The sequence below is a fragment of the Podarcis cretensis genome (assembly GCF_951804945.1).
Source record: "Podarcis cretensis genome assembly, chromosome: 8".
Lineage (NCBI taxonomy): Eukaryota > Metazoa > Chordata > Lepidosauria > Squamata > Lacertidae > Podarcis > Podarcis cretensis.
This window is the reverse complement of record NC_137177.1, coordinates 6,767,116-6,783,368: the sequence shown is the minus strand read 5'-3', so window position 1 is coordinate 6,783,368 and position 16,253 is coordinate 6,767,116. Positions and strand designations below refer to the sequence as shown.

The window sequence follows — 16,253 nt, the reverse complement described above, 5'->3', positions numbered from 1 at the left end:
TGGCCGAGGGAGCAGCGTACAGCTTCCGGGTCAAGTGGCCAGCATGGCGAACCAGAGCAGTGCACAGAAACGCCGTTTACATTTCTACCGGAGCGGTACCTATTTATCTACTTGCACTTTGACGTGCTTTCAAACTGCTAGGTTGGCAGGAGCTGGGTCTGAGCAACGGGAGCTCACCCTGTTGTGGGGATTTGAACAGCTGACCTTCTGATCGGCAAGTCCTAGGCTCTGTGGTTTAACCCACAGCGCCAGATACAGGAGCCTTAAAACTGTCCACAGCGCTGCAGGTGGATGCAGAGGTAGGAGAGGAAATCCCCTGGTCAAATTTCACCTCAGCTAAAGATGCACTGTATTATCTCAGCTTCAGACTTTCAATTCATGACACAGGGGCAACAGAGGTGGAGGAGGTCTGTAAATAGTCGCTTGCATGGTCGCCTCTGGTGAGTAATCACCACCCCAGGGCGACCAGGCAGTGATGTTTTTGGAAACTGAAAGGCAATAAGAACTCCTCCCCCCCCACCCCGCCACCATTTCTGCCTTGTAAGTTGTGCATGTGCAAACAAACAACTAATTTGGGTAGGAGTGGGCAGGCAAGCTCTATGACCTAGTAACTTTTGTGGAATCATTTTCCAGGCTGAGACAGGAGGAGGAACAGGGTTTATTTTCAGCTTAAAGTAAAGGTAAAGATACCCCTGCCCGTACGGACCAGTCTTGCCAGACTCTAGGGTTGTGTGCCCATCTCACTTAAGAGGCCGGGGGCCAGCGCTGTCCGGAGACACTTCCGGGTCACGTGGCCAGCATGACATCGCTGCTCTGGCCAGAGCCAGAGCCAGAGCCGCACACGGAAACGCCGTTTACCTTCCTGCTAGTAAGCAGTCCCTATTTATCTACTTGCACCCGGGGGTGCTTTCGAACTGCTAGGTTGGCAGGTGCTGGGACCGAGCAGCGGGAGCGCACCCCGCCGCGGGGATTCGAACCGCCGACCTGACGATCGGCAAGCCCTAGGCACTGAGGTTTTACCCACAGCACCACCCGTTTCAGCTTAGAGCACCCTTACTGCTCATTCCAGGTGAGCAGCAAACAGCATCTCTGGCATGAAACCCAGAACTCAGCATTTGCATAGCATTTCAAATGTTCGGAGAAATTTCCTACACTCTCTCGGCAATCCCTTTTGGGAAGGACCGGAGCTCAATGGCAGAGCATCTGGTTGGCAGGCAGAATGTCCCTGCCATCAATCATAGGAGAGCCACTCCATGGAGACAAGAGTGGCTAGACAGACAAAAGACAGATCAATAATACGACTCTATATGGCAGACTCCCATGTTCTAACCCCGTGTAAAATACCATATTTTTTGCTCTATAAGACTCACTTTTTCCCTCCTAAAAAGTAAGGGGAATTGTGTGTGCGTCTTATGGAGCGAATGCAGGCTGCGCAGCTATCCCAGAAGCCAGAACAGCAAGAGGGATTGCTGCTTTCACTGCGCAGCGATCCCTCTTGATGTTCTGGCTTCTGAGATTCAGAATATTTTTTTTTTCTTGTTTTCCTCCTCCAAAAACTAGGTGCGTCTTGTGGTCTGGTGCGTCTTATAGAGCGAAAAATACGGCAAGCACAGCAAACGCTGCAAATAAAGGGGGCAGGCCCCAAGGCCACCTAACGAGTCTGTGGCCAAAGTCAGACTGGATTCTTAGCTACAAGTTTTCTAGATCCCGTGATGATTAAAATGGTCTGAGCATATAGAACCAATCCTGGCACAACTGCACTGCCTCCCAATTAGAATCCGGGTCCAATTCAAACTGCTAGTGTTGACCTATAAAGCTTTTACACAGCTCAGGACCTCAATGCCTTAAGGACCATCCCTCCCCATACAAACCACCCCGGAACCTGCACTTGTCATCTGAGCCCCTTCGCTATGACCTGCCTTCCAGAGAGGTTTGGAGGGTGGCAACAAGAGAACGGGTCTTTTCTGTGGTGGCTCCCTGACTGTGGAATGCCCTCCCCGGAGAGGCTCGCCTGGCACCATCATTGCGTGTCTTTAGATGCCAGGCAAAAAGCAAGGCCTATGGCTATTATATAATCTCTGGCCTGTGAAAGTGTGGGGGAGAGAACTGTTATTATGATGATGATTTTACTATTAGGCTGTCAGTATGCTTTTTACTAAGTTTTTACTATGCTTTTATCACCGATGTTTCGTAATGTGTTCCTAATGTTGTACACAGGCCTGAGATCTTTTGATAAAGGGTAGTACATAAATAGAACTACTGTATTTTTCGCTCTATAAGATGCACTTTCCCCCTCCTAAAAAGTAAGGGGAAATGTGTGTGCGTCTTATGGAGCGAATGCAGGCGGGAGGCTCTGCTCAGCGCTCCCTTTAAAGAGCCGCACACGCGCTCTGTGCACTCTTTAAAGGGAGCGCGGCTCTTGGGGGAGCCTTCATCCCGCTGCCCTGAAGAGGCTTGGCGCGGCTATCCCAGAAGCCAGAACAGCAAGAGGCTATCCCAGAAGCCAGATCCCTCTTGCTGTTCTGGCTTCTGAGATTCAGAATATTTTTTTTCTTGTTTTCCTCCTCTAAAAACTAGGTGCAGTCTTATGGTCTGGTGCGTCTTATAAAGCGAAAAATTCGGTAATAGTAATAATACCACCACAAAAGACATGCGCAACGCATGTGGAAATTGTAGAGCTAATGCATGCTCCTCCAGGTGTAGTTAACAACTCTCATCCGCCCGAGTGAGTATGGCCAACAGTTAGGGATGACAGGAGTCATAGTCCAACGCTGGGAATACCTTACTGCGGTAGAGGCAAAGCTTTGTCCATTACCCAGCATGCATTGCTTGCCATCTGAACCGTACAGGTGGCTCGTGACTGGGGAGGGGCCAGATTAAACATTGCCTAGTTATGAACGGCTACTTGGACGCAAGTTCTAAGTGCAATTTTTTTTTTTAATCCCTTTGCAGCAGTTCTTCTGCTCTCTCTCTCTCTCACACACACACACACGCCAGCCGTGCCTTAAGGTCAAACTGCAGGTGGCGCTGGAATGTTCCAAAATGACTAAGAATTTAAACACGCTATTTTGAAACTGGGTGTGGCATGGCATCGGCGGGGGAATGAAGGAGCTGATTAAGCAAGCCTGGTGTCGGCTGGGCCCAGATCTCGCAAGTCCCACTCTCTTCTACAAACCCCGTCCACAGTCCGGAGCTGTAAAACTAGATTTCTGGGCCTTACACAACTTCTTTGCAAGGTGGGGCCCCAGGGTGTCTGAAACAGCCACCATCAATGTTCCAGCTTCATATTCTGTTCACAATGCAAGAATTACCGTATTTTTCGCTCTATAGGACGCACCCGACCATAGGATGCACCTTGTTTTAGAGGGGGGGAACAAGAAAAAAAATTCTCCCCCTCTCTGCTCAGCACCCCTTCAGCGAAGCGGCAGGAGAAACCGAGCCCCTTCCATTTCTCCTCCCGCTTCGCTGAATGGGCGCTGCGCAACTCTCCCTCTCTGCTGAAGCCAGGAGAGTCTTGCTCTCCCGGAACCTCTAGGGTGTTGCTATTTATGGACCTTAAGGTCCTCCGTGGGGCATACCGGGAGAGGCGGTCCCGTAGGTACGAGGGTCCTCAACACCCTTTGACAGTAAGGGCCGTTTAGCAGTGGAAGAGACACCCTCGGGAGGTGATGGACTCCTTCCTTGGAGGTTTTTAAGCAGAGGTTGGACAGGCATCTGTCATGGATGCTTTAGTTGAAATTTCTGCATTGAAGGGGGTTAATTTAAGGTGCTGGTTTTGACCTTTAAAGCCCTTCACAGCCTAGGACCCTCGTACCTATGGGACCGCCTCTCCCGGTATGCCCCACGGAGGACCTTAAGGTCCATAAATAGCAACACCCTAGAGGTCCCGGGCCCTAAGGAAGTCAGATTAGCCCTCAACCAGAGGCAGGGCCTTTTCAACACTGGCTCCGGCCTGGTGGAACGCTCTGCCTCATGAGACCAGGGCGCTGCGGGATCTGATTTCTTTCGGCAGGGCCTGTAAGACAGAGTTGTTCCGCCTGGCCTTTGGCTTGGAGTCAATTTGATTCCCTCCCCCTCTTTCTTTTTTCCTTTCTCCTTCTGTGATGAGGCTGCATTTTAATGTTTTAATGTTGTATTTTAATCTTGTTTTTAAGTTGTATTCATTCAACTTGTTTTTATTATTGCTTGTTAGCCGCCCTGAGCCTGGCCTTGGCTGGGGAGGGCAGGGTATAAATAAATTTTATCATCAACATCATCATCATCATCATCATCATCATCTGGGTTGTCCTCATCTGCACACATCCCAGCTTGTCAATATCCTTCTTAAATTGTGGTGCCCAGAACTGGACACAGCACTCCGGGTGTGGTCTGACCAAGGCAGAATAGGGTGGGACTATTACTTCCCTTGGGACGCAGGTGGCGCTGTGGGTTAAAGCCTCAGCGCCTAGGACTTGCCGATCGAAAGGTCGGCGGTTCGAATCCCTGCGGCGGGGTGCGCTCCCGCTGCTCAGTCCCAGCGCCTGCCAACCTAGCAGTTCGAAAGCACCTCCGGGTGCAAGTAGATAAATAGGGACCGCTTACCAGCGGGAAGGTAAACGGCGTTTCCGTGTGCGGCTCTGGCTCGCCAGAGCAGCGATGTCACACTGGCCACGTGACCCGGAAGTATCTCCGGACAGCGCTGGCCCCTGGCCTCTTCAGTGAGATGGGCGCACAACCCCAGAGTCTGTCAAGACTGGCCCGTACGGGCAGGGGTACCTTTACCTTTACCTTTTATTACTTCCCTTGATTTGGGCACTATATGTTGATGCAGCCTAGAATAGCATTAGCTATTTTTGCTGCTGCATCACACTGTTGACTCATGTTCAGCTTGTGGTCCACCAAGACCTCTAGAGCCTTTTCAGATGGACTGCTAGTAAGCCAGGCGTCCCCCATCCTATATATGTGCCTCTGGTTCTTCCTGCCGAAGTGCAGAACCTGGCATTTGTCCCTACTACTGAAATTCATTTGGTAGTTCTGGCCCTGTTCTCCAATCGTTGAAGGCCACCTGGAACCTCAATCCAGTTTTCTGCGGCATTGCCCACCCCTCCCAGTTTGGTGTCATCTGCAAATTGGATGAGCATTCCCTGCAGGAAGCTGCAGTTATTGGGAATGTGACAGCCACAAATTAAGGGTTTGGCCATGGAGTCAAGCTTGCATACCAGTAGCCACGCTCATGAACCAAACAGCCTGGTCATTTATATTTTGATCCAAGCTTCTGATCAAACTAAGGTGAGCAATCACTGGCTCCAGGTAATTCACAGGGAAGTGTTACTAAAGTTTGAGGGAGGGAGGGGAGACTAAGGTACAAATAACTGGTAGGCTAGCAACTTATCATTGTGGACTTGATGAATTAATTTACCAAAATTTGCACTGAATAATCTGAATTACTCCATGACACTTATCAGGGACAGCCTAGAGAATGGGTGGGGTTATTGTTGTTGTTATTAATTGTGGGGGTCAGAGGGGGGAGATCTGACTTACACCCCCTGTGAGGGTTTTTGGGTGGCAGAGTTCAGGTACAGTGGTGCCTCGCAAGACGAAATTAATCCGTTCCGTGAGGCTCTTCGTATAGCGTTTTTTTCGTCTTGCGAAGCAAGCCCATTGACAGCTTAGCGGATTAGCGCTATTAGCGGTTTAGCGGCTTTTAGCGATCAGCTGTTAAGCGGCTTATCAGCGGATCAGCTGATAAGCGGCTTAGCAGCTTAGGGAAAGGGGGGGAAAGGGGGAAAAAACCCGCAGGAACTCGCAAGACATTTTCGTCTTGTGAAGCAAGCCCATAGGGAAATTCGTTTTGCGAAGCGCCTCCAAAACGGAAAACCCTTTCGTCTAGCGGGTTTTCCGTCTTGCGAGGCGTTCGTCTTGCGGGGCACCACTGTACAAATAACTGGTAGGCTAGCAACTTATCATTGTGGACTTGATAAATTAATTTACCAAAATTTGCACTGAATAATTTGAATTACTCCACGACACTTATCAGGGACAGCCTAGAGAATGGGTGGGGTTGTTGTTGTTGTTGTTGTTGGGGTTGTTGTTGTTGTTGTTGTTATTATTATTATTAATTGTGGGGGTCAGAGGGAGGAGATCTGACTTACACCCCCTGTGAGGGTTTTTGGGTGGCAGAGTTCAGGTATAATGTCTATCTTGGAACACACAGCCATACTGTTTCACACACCTCCGAAATTTGAAAGTATAAATACCCTGGTTACAATACTAATTACCGTATTTTTCGCTCTATAAGACGCACCTAGTTTATGGAGGAGGAAAACAAGAAAAAAAATAATCTGAATCTCAGAAGCCAGAACAGCAAGAGGGATTGCTGCGCAGTGAAAGCAGCAATCCCTCTTGCTGTTCTGGCTTCTGGGATAGCTGCACAGCCTGCATTCGCTCCATAAGACGCACACACATTTCCCCTTACTTTTCGGGAGGGAAAAAGTGAATCTTATAGAGCAAAAAATACGGTATTTCCATAAACATTACATATGATTTAATGTTGTCTTTTTGCTTTTTAGCATCCAGGGAAATGTCTACAGAGGATTCTTTCTGCCAGCTGGAAAAGAATGGGAGGGGCATGTTTCAAAAGCTGAAAACTGAAATGATCAAGTGGTTAAAAAAAATGGGGAAGGGTAAAGTTTTTATTATCTGGGCTTAGAAACAGCAGAGCTCCACTTTTATCGTTCAGAAAAAGAAGAAACCGCAACTTTCAGATAAAAAAAAAGGCTCAGAAAATTAATAGACCTAAAAGGTAGGTAAAGAGCAGCAATATGTTTTGGCTACGGAGTTAAAACTTTGCAGGCTCCCAGTAATGTTTCGCGGGCTTCAGAAAATGGAAGGTCTGCATGAATTTTAAAGGTGTTTTTTTTAAAAAACACACACACACACACAAAAACCTTTGCAATGTCATTTGTATGTGTGCTTCGTCAAACATTAATCCGTTTTATTTCCCCAACAAGGAAGGTGGGTGTATCTTAGGCAATTGAGGGGCCGAAAGATTCGGAGGCTTCAGAGCCACATAAATCAGGAGCGAAGGGGCTGGCAAGGCTCCCAGATTGCACTTCTGGGCCACATACCGGAAGATGTTCCGTAACCTTCGGATAGATCACCCCGAACCCACCCACACCCAAGCGCCTAGGAGTGCAACTTGTTTCATAATCCACTTTTTTTTATCGGCTACATTCCGACCTTTGAATCTCGGACCTTTGATTTGTAGCTGTGCGCTTTTGCCTGCGGTGCTATTAAATTTTGAGCCGTGCTTCACTCGCTGCTCTGGAAGAAAATATTTCCTAGCAGATTTCTCTGTTGAGTTCCAATTCTCCATTTCAGACCTGGAGCTGTTCAGGGTGGGGTGGGGGGAGGAAGGGAGGAAAACCATTCATCTGTGCCCTACCCAGGCATTTCCTCCCTGGAATTTTTCATCCATTGGACAGGCTGAAGAAATAAAAGGAGCTGATAAGGAAACCGCAAGCTGGAAGTCTTAAGGGGCCCCTCCCTTGCTCAAACTCACCAAGCCGGCTCCGGTGTTATCTTGCCATGCCTGCAGCCCGCCCTTCCCACAAGGTGCTTCCTGTCAGTTTACACCAGGGGTGTCCTGTTACATCCCCACAGTTACACGGTACAGCTCGGCAGGATCCGTACAGTAATACAGAACGGCGGTGCACAAAAGTGACATGAAATGAAAATGGCGGGGCCTGCTCGGTGGTGGCCCCCTATTTGTGCAATGTATTCTTAGGTGAGGGCTGAAAGATTAGTTTGTTTGGTTTTCTGCACTGATTCCCCACCTTCTCCTCCAAGGATGGCCTACGTGGTCCTCCCCTCCTCATTTCACCCCCCACAACAACCTTGTGAGGTAGGTTTGGCTGCGAGGCTGACTGACTGGCCTGAGGTCACCTAGTGAGCTGATTTATGGCCAAGTGGGGATTTGAACCCTCATTTCAAATCCGACACTGGAGAGCAGCGGTTCTCAAGCTGTGGGTCCCCAGATGTTGTTGGACTACAACTCCCATCATCCCTGAGCTCTGGCCTTGCTAGCTAGGGATGATGGGAGTTGTAGTTCAACAGAGAAAGGCTGCTGTAGAGACTCTAACCACTGTACCACACTGGCTCTTCCTGGCAACCCAGAAATTAGCAGCGGTTAGGATATTGCAGGTGTTTTCAAGTTCATTTTTTAATTCTATTGCTTGCTGCTTTGTTGCTTGCCAGCCTTCGGGAAGAAGGGTGGGATTGGTATTTAATAAACAAAATAATAAATTTAATAATAACAATAATAACAATAAACAAACAACAAGTAGTAGAGCAGGCGCTTTGTATGCAGGTTCTCCAGCTAGGTGGATTTCAACCGGCAGGTAATGGGAGAGACTTCTCGCTGCCAGAGACCCCCCCAGAGTTGCAGCCAGTCTGGGCAGAGGAGGAGACAGGACCAGGCCATATGGACAAACAGCCTCAGCTACAATGAGGCAGCTTTCCAAAAGCCAAAGACTACCAAGCGAGCCTCAGGGCTGGGGAGATCTGAATCCAGGGCCTCCTTGTCACGAGAGTCTAGCATATACTGTCCTCACACACCTGGGATTAAAAATATGGCTTACTAAACTGCAGCAGGCTTACGAAGCTCTAAAGATGACAGGCCCCAAACTGTGTCACCTACTGAACCGTGGGAGATTAAGGAATGGCCACAGCCCAGCAGAAGGAATATCTGTGATCTCAGGTTCAATCCATGAAATCTCCAGGAAGAGCCGGGAATGTCCCATCTGAAATCCCAGGAAGCCTCTGGAAAGTCAGTGTAGACCAGTGTTTCCCAAATGTGGGTCTCCAGCTGTTGTTGGACTACAACTCCCATCACCCCCAACCACTGGTCCGGCTAGCTAGGAATGATGGGGGTTGTAGTCCAACAACAGCTGGAGACCCAAGTTTGGGAAGCCCTGGTGTAGACAAAACTGAATTAGATGGGCCAAATGATCTGATGTGCTATAAGGCAGCTTTCTGATAGGTTTGCTCAGTCAAATTGAGTTATCCACCTCCAATCTGGACTTAGAGGAATGAGCAGGGTCTTGGTGGCAGCCCTTTAAGGGTGGGGTATGAGAGGAGGGACACAGGTGGCGCTGTGGGTTAAACCACAGAGCCTAGGACTTGCCGATCAGAAGGTTGGCGGGTTCGAATCCCCACAACAGGGTGAGCTCCCATTGCTCAGTCCCTGCTCCTGCCAACCTAGCAGTTCGAAAGCACATCAAAGTGCAAGTAGATAAATAGGTACCACTCTGGCGGGAAGGAAAAAGGCATTTCCGTGCGCTGCTCTGGTTCGCCAGAAGCAGCTTAGTCCTGCTGGCCACATGACCTGGAAGCTGTACGCCGGCTCCCTTGGCCTATAGAGCGAGATGAGCGTGCAACCACAGAGTTGGTCACGACTGGACCTAATGGTCAGGGGTCCCTTTACCTTTTTATGAGAGGAGAGGTGGAGCAAAAAGTTCACAAATCCCCACGTCCTCTGCAAACGGCAACTTTGCGCAAGCGTGGCTGTGCCGTTAACCTGGAAAGGTCAGCGAAAGGACCTGCAGATAATCTGCTCGCGTTGCCCGGCAACTTCTGACACTTCCAGGACACGGAGTTCCCGAGGTGGCGACTGCAGAGCCCAGTTCTGCCTCTCTGGGACCTGGGCTCCAAAAAAACCCAGGGAGCAAAACCTGTGTACCTGGAAAAGGGGCTGGAGCTTCTACCCCAGCTTTCCATGCCAGATTGCAGAAATATTTTAGGACTAAAATAAAAAAAAAAATCCTTCCAGTAGCACCTTAGAGACCAACTAAGTTACCGTATTTTTCGCACTATAAGACGCACCAGACCACAAGGCGCACCTAGTTTTTGGAGGAGGAAAACAAGGAAAAAAATATTCTGAATCTCAGAAGCCAGAACAGCAAGAGGGATCGCTGCACAGTGAAAGCAGCAATCCCTCTTGCTGTTCTGGCTTCTGGGATAGCTGCGCAGCCTGCATTCGCTCCATAAGATGCACACACATTTCCCCTTGCTTTTTAGGAGAAAAAGTGAGTCTTATAGAGCAAAAAATACAGTAGTTATTGGTATGAGTATCTGAAGAAGTGTGCATGCACACGAAAGCTCATACCAATAACTAACTTAGTTGGTCTCTACAGTGATAATGGAAGGAATTTTTTTTTATTTTGTTTCAACTATGGCAGACCAACACGGCTATCTACCTGTAACTAGAACTATCTTAGGACTGGGAGGGTGGAAGTAGCTTTGCAAGCCTTCCCTCTTTTAACCCAGCTTCCTGGCAAGTGCTGGTTTTGAGCAAGAACCCTGGTATTTTAGGAAAGAAGTTCAGCAGGAATGGGGACGTGCAAAGAAGTGGTGGATCTTGTTGCATTTTTAAGGGCCGGTTTAAAGTGTGACCTGGGTCACAAGCACACAGCAAGCGTGGGTTGGCGTTCGGGGGAGAGGGCAGCTTAATTTGCTCCATGCTCCGGCCAGAAATACCCAGAAATGCACAGCTACGGCTTGGGTTCAGAGCTCCGTGTGGGCAGCAAAGCTGAAGTCGCCCATCAAAAAGGGCCCAAAATGGAAAGCGGCGGAAACTTCGCAGAAGCCAAAGGGGAAGCAGGAAGCACCTACACTGGAAATAGTCGCTGGGGAAAAAAGCAAACAGCTTCCTGTTTAGAAAGTGTGGCACATCTGGGAGGCCACTGACAAACCTGTAACTAAATTTAGCCCCTGCGGTTTTGCATCTGGGCCCCAGCACTTGTCCCTTATTCTGCACCTGAGCTCAGCCGGACAAAGGCCCCTTGAGCCATCTCCCCGTCAGACTCGAGCAGCAAAATGCAGACCGCCGTCTGTCACTCTGCTGCATCATGCTTAGCCATTCTCTCCTGCACAAGCGAGATTTAGGAACCCCCCCCCCAACAAAGCAAAGGACCCCTTGGCACAGGGCACCTCAGCCAGCCACTGATGTACCTGCATCTCAGAATAAGCAGGTGATCTGCCTTAAAGGGGAAGGAGTCAGAGTCTGCCATAGCCTCCGTTGCTGTTCAAGGGCTAATGCAGCTCAGGGAGGTCCAACAGGTGCAGCCAAACTCATTGCCCCCCCCCATTCAAAGAATGGCCATGCTGAAAGCTGACAGGCGAGGGTCTCCGCTGCACAAAGCAGCCACCTTTTATAAGCTGCCTTTTCCACCTCTCTGCTTCACACAACCGAAATCTTACACTGTTTTTAAACTTCCATTTTATTTGTCATTGCGTATGGCCTATGTAAGGGACGCGGGTGGTGCTGTGGGTTAAACCACAGAGCCTAGGACTTGCCGATCAGAAGGTTGGCGGTTCGAATCCCCACGACGGGGTGAGCTCCCGTTGCTCAGTCCCTGCTCCTGCCAACCTAGCAGTTTGAAAGCACATCAAAGTGCAAGTAGATAAATAGGTACCGCTCTGACGGGAAGGTAAACAGTGTTTCCGTGCGCTGCTCTGGTTCACCAGAAGTGGCTTAGTCATGCTGGCCACATGACCCGGAAGCCGGCTCACTTGGCCAATAAAGCGAGATGAGTGCCGCAACCTCAGAGTCGGCCACGACTGGACCTAATGGTCAGGGGTCCCTTTACCTATGGCCTATGTGGCTAATAAAACCCCCCACAAAATGTACTAAGTCCCTTCGGAATAGAGCCCCATCCGACTCAAAAGGCTTGCTTCCAGGATTATTACGTCCCAGGGCACCAGGTCCTGCTCAGGACACTGGAGCCAGAGATTGGCTTGCTTAGCCACGGAAAACCCAGAAAGTGAGGAAGGGGTAGAACTTCCCCCAAACTGCCCTGATGTGACACAGCTGGGTGGAACCCCCTCTGGGTAATGTAACATTAGGGGTGTGGCGCTGGATGGGTGTCAGCCTCTCCCACCCTAACTTGGCCTCCCCCCACCCCAGGCCCCTACCCTTGTATCCCACCCAAATCTTTCCGCTCTGACAGAAGGATTCGGCAACTGGAGGCACGGGAGACCTCCCTGTAGGATCACATGCAAAGCCCCCGAGGGAGGGCGGAGGAATAACCAGTTGGTGCTCATTTGAACATGCTGAAACCCAACACCGCTAAGCCCTGTGATTAGCTCCTACCTTCGGAACGGGCCAGGAAGCAAAACTACACCCTAGCAGCCTCCTCGCCCCAGCATTCCTGCTGCCACACCAACATCACCGGCCTCCTTGGGCTGCTTTCGAGAGGCTACGGGGGACCGTTTTGAGGGCCCACTGCTATTTCAGGAGGAGGCAAGCGGTTCCTCACAAGCAGATCTAAAATAACCAAGGAGGCAGGGGAAGAATACAGCGTGAGAAGGGGAGATCTGGTCTGAGGTTGGGAAGCACAGAGCCGTTCATATTCGCAGCTCCGCTGGGTGGAATTCAGTGGATCAATCTGGGAGACCGCAGGGTCAGTTCTCACACTGCTTCTTCTTGCATCAAGAGCACTCCTGCTTTTGTGAATTATGGGGTCAGGCCTTTGTTTGGAAACTCATGCATCTGTCTGTCTCCTCATCCACACTTCCACTGTGCAAAGGCAAAAATGCTCAGAGTCGTGCCTAGAAAGCACAAAACGCACACACCGCGATCAGAGCTGACTTGGGGTGCCTAAGCGTGCGGCGCGGCAGAAAGCACTCAGAACACAGCTGGTTGCTAATTTTTCATTACTACCTCCACACCGTAGTTGTGCAAGCACATGACTGGATTACGCACTCTCTGGGCACAAATAAGGGCAGGAAAACGCATTTCAAGGAGAAGTGATGTGTACAGCCTAGAATGCAATTCAAGACAGGGCAGGCTTCTAAACCCTGTGATAAGCAAGAATTCTACCTGGGCACCCAGTCAAGGCGCTGTAGTACGTGTGACTCCCGACCCACTCTTCTTAGATCGCTGACACGGCACAAATGACTTGCCAGCCTGCCTACGCACATGAAACTTTTCAGGACTTATTTGGAAGGCTGGGATAAGTGCCCCAGGTCCCTCAAAGTAGCCAGCCTTGGTCATTTGGCCGGAAGAAACTTGGGCATACCAGCCTGCAGCTAACCAGGGGTCAGCAACCTTTTTCAGACATGGGCTGGTCCACCGTCCCTCAGACCATGTGGTGGGCCAGACTATACAGTGGTACCTCAGGTTACATACGCTTCAGGTTACAGACTCCACCAACCCAGAAATAGTACCTCGGGTTAAGAACTTTGCTTCAGGATGAGAACAGAAATCGTGCTCTGGCAGCGCAGCAGCAGCGGGAGGCCCCATTAGCTAAAGTGGTGCTTCAGGTTAAGAACGGTTTCAGGTTAAGAACAGACCTCCGGAACGAATTAAGTACTTAACCTGAGGTACCACTGTATTTTGAAAAATAATAATGAACCAATTCCTATGCCCCACAAATAACCCAGAGATGCATTTTAAATAAAAGGACACGTTCTACTCATGTAAAAACACCAGGAAGGCCCCACAAATAACCCAGAGATGCATTTTAAATAAAAGGACACATGTAAAAACACGCTGATTCCCGGACCGTCCATGGGCCGAATTTAGAAGGCAACTGGGCCGCATCCAGCCCACGGGCCTTAGGGTGCCTACCCCTGAGCTAAATGAACCACACTGCCACACCAGAGAGAGAGGCTGCAAAGGCAATTTGTGGAGCCGGGCAGTAGGGAAAAGAATGGTCCACACACCTAAATTTCGTCTGCCAAGAGACAACCTGCCTGTACTTGCCCCACTGCCTGGAAAAAGGAGAGGCGAGGGATGAATCATACCTAACTTGAGAGAGACGGGAAGATCTGTCAAACGCATTTGGGAGGACAAAGCTTTTTAGGTTTAACTTGCCAGCCAGTCCAACACCCCCTCCTCTCCCTCCCGTGCTTGCAAATCCAGAAACCCCACTCTGTGGAGATCTACCAGCTGCTCTGTGGAGATCTACCAGCTGCATCATCCGGGAGACTCCTTCCATGAGAGATGGCTAGCTGCCTTTCAGGCTGTTTTATGTTAGACTAGCTCCCGGTTCCAAGGAACAGTGAGGCTCAGTTGCTGTAGGGTGAGGGAAAAGGCCGACTCCTTGCCTGTCTGCACCTCTTGGGCACTGTTTGAATCGCTCTTCCGCCTGGGGGCCCTGCAGTAAAAGCCCCCACCCACTCCCCACCTGACATGCCTCGCCCAGGAACAGCCATGGAAACTGCCAGCTCGCTTTCGTGAGCATGCATAATCTTCCTTGCCATGGCAAAGGGTCAACTGTTTTGCTCTGGATTCATCCATGCAAAGCACACTTGGCATAAGCCCGACCAGGTCTTCGGAGAGCTGGTGGGGTGGAAGACTACAGATCTGAACCTGGTTTCCTCCCTTTCTTTAATGCGGCTTCAGGCAAGTCACGGCTCTCTCACCCTGCCGAAATCACATGGGCGAAGCTTTCTGGACACTCGCAAAGTGCTGTGTAAATTCTGGACGGCCTTCTTGCACTCCTTTGCAGCAATTCTCCCCGCGGCCCAGTGTTAGAAACTCAGATCTATATAAGGTAAAGGTAAAGGTACCCCTGCCCGTACGGGCCAGTCGTGACCGACTCTGGGGTTGCGCGCCCATCTCGCTTAAGAGGCTGGGGGCCAGCGCTGTCCGAAGACACTTCCGGGTCACGTGGCCAGCGTGACGAAGCTGCTCTGGCGAGCCAGCACCAGCGCAGCACACAGCAACGCCGTTTACCTTCCCGCTATAAAGCGGTACCTATTTATCTACTTGCACTTCGGGGTGCTTTCGAACTGCTAGGTGGGCAAGGACCGAATGACGGGAGCTCACCCCGCCGCGGGGATTTGAACCGCCAACCATACGATCGGCAAGTCCTAGGCGCTGAGGTTTTACCCACAGTGCCACCCGCGTCCCCGCAGATCTATATAAGCTAGGCGCCAAATGGCTCTTTAAACCAGGGTTAACAGTTGCCAAACAGGAATGTCTAGTTGCAACCTGGCACCCGGCGCATTTTGAATGCTGTCCCTGCCGCATTATTCTCTCCATCTACCCCACTCTTAGCGAACTGCTTATTCTGCAAAAAGAAAAGTGGGATCCTGAAGCATGAATTCTGTAGACCAGCATTATGTAGTGGAGTAGAGAAAACTTTCCCAAGCTTAGGTCTCTAGCTGCTTTTGGACTACAATTCCCATTATCCCTGACCACTGGGATGATGGGAGTTGTAGTCCAAAATGAACTGGAAAATTTGGGAAACCCTGGACTAGAGCCAGGGAGCCCCACGTTACAGAACCCCACTTAGCCACAAGACTCATTTGACAAGCCTAGGCCAGTCACTCGGAGTCTAACATTTTAAATTGTATTTTAACCTATACAGTGGTACCTCGGGTTAAGTACTTAATTCGTTCCGGAGGTCAGTTCTTAACCTGAAACTGTTCTTAACCTGAAGCACCACTTTAGCTAACGGGCCCTCCTGCTGCCGCCGCGCCTCCGGAGCCCGATTTCTGTTCTCACCCTGAAGCAAAGTTCTTAACCTGAAGCACTATTTCTGGGTTAGCAGAGTCTGTAACCTGAAGCGTATGTAACCCGAGGTACCACTGTATTTTAAATTGGGTTTTTTTCTTCTCTCCCCCCCTCTTTTCCCCTATTATGTTTTTACTGTGATTTTATTTGTGTTAGCCGCCCTGAGCCCGGCTCTGGCCAGGGAGGGCGGGGTACAAATAAAATGTATTATTATTATTATTATTATTATTATTATTAACCTACCACACAGGGCTGCTGAGGTGTTGTTGTGTGGGTTGTTGTTGTTTTTTAAAAAAAAGATAATGCAAGAAATCTGTATGTCACTTGTTCTGAGCTTCTGGGTGGAAGCGTGGAATAACAGCGGGGGCAGAAATCATAAACCAAGCAAGCTCACTTGATTTCCTTTCCCAAAATTTACTCTGCAAATCAACAGGGAAGGAGAACAAAGGCTGCCCTACCCACCAGTTACTGGAGATTTTATTCCGTAACTGCCACCATCTCCGAGCACACAATGAATGGAAAAGAGCCAAGGCTAGGGCTGGCTTGACCAGCTGCGGGAGAACAAACATGGAAATCTGAAGGGTTCAAAATGCAGAATTTTAAATTTCGAAGTTGCTTACATGGGATAGCTTGGTGGAAATTTACAGAACTTCCCGGCCATACGAAAAGGGGGGGGGCAAGGTGGAGACATTTGGGATTACCTGCACAGAGAATAGCTCCTTCCCCTGTGCATGTCGTTCCCCAAACCCAA

General features: G+C 49.8%; 1 protein-coding gene across 2 annotated transcripts in view; it reads right to left on the bottom strand.

Annotated features, from left to right (window-relative positions):
* ACTN4 (actinin alpha 4) overlaps positions 1-16,253 on the bottom strand; it is a 147,919-nt gene that overhangs the window by 86,822 nt on the left and 44,844 nt on the right. The window lies entirely within an intron of this gene.